Below are 1,013 nucleotides of genomic sequence, written 5' to 3'. Positions count from 1 at the left end.
CTTCAAACAGTGGATTGTGATACCTTCTGTATCACAATCCAGTTGTTTCTGTCAACAACTGCTGCTGTGCCGACCTGTTAGATGCCTGTTGCTCAGTACACCAGTAGTTTCTTTCTTTTTCATGACATTCCAAATTGTTGTATTGGCTATGTGCAATAGCTCTGATCGATTTTCCCTCTTCTCTCAGCTTCAAAATGGTTTGCTTTTCTCCCATTGACAGCTCTCTGGTCTTCATGTTTGCTTAACAGCAAATACTGCTTTCACAGGTGAAACCCAAAGCCAAAAGCAAGAATTGTTTAATGTCTCAGCAATCAATCTAAAGGGCACCACCTGAGCAACTAGAAACACCCATCAGTCACATGTTCCAATACTTTTGCTCACTTGAAATGTGGGTAGGTTCAAAGAAAAGGGGCTCAGTCCTGAGATGTTTAACACACCTGGATGTCAATACCATGAAATAAAAGCTGGAATTCTGAACTTTTGTCTCATATTCATCTTTTGATCTGAAACCCAAATGTCTTCAGTATACAACAAAAACAAAGGAATTGCCCTTGCCGTTCCAATACTTTTGGATGGGACTGTAAGTGTACCACTGCTGTAATGCTTGAATGATAACAAGCCTCCAGTCACTAGTGTAGGTGCAATGGGTCGAGTGCTGCTTAGGAGCACTCGGTGTTATCAACCAGTCTCAAATTAATAACACAACCAGTCTCATTAAAGTTATCTTTAATTATTATTTTAACCTACTAATATAGCAATAATGTATTACTTGAAGTATTACAAATATACTAAAATCAATAGTATCCAATAACAATTAAATATCTGAAGGATTTTGAGAGTTCTTGGCAAATTGGGTGGCTTCAATGAATAAAGTAACAACACAGACAAACACAGTTTACAAAAATAATCAAATTTATTTATACAACACTGTCAAGTTAATGACGGTGATTGAACTCATAAACAATGATCATTATAACAAAACAAGGCGTGTGTATGTGTGTGTGTGTGTGTGT

The sequence above is a fragment of the Cynoglossus semilaevis genome, chromosome W (assembly GCF_000523025.1).
Source record: "Cynoglossus semilaevis isolate Cse_v1.0 chromosome W, Cse_v1.0, whole genome shotgun sequence".
NCBI classification, from domain to species: Eukaryota; Metazoa; Chordata; class Actinopteri; order Pleuronectiformes; family Cynoglossidae; genus Cynoglossus; species Cynoglossus semilaevis.
The sequence above is the reverse complement of the archived record's forward strand: the minus strand, read 5'-3'. Positions refer to the sequence as shown.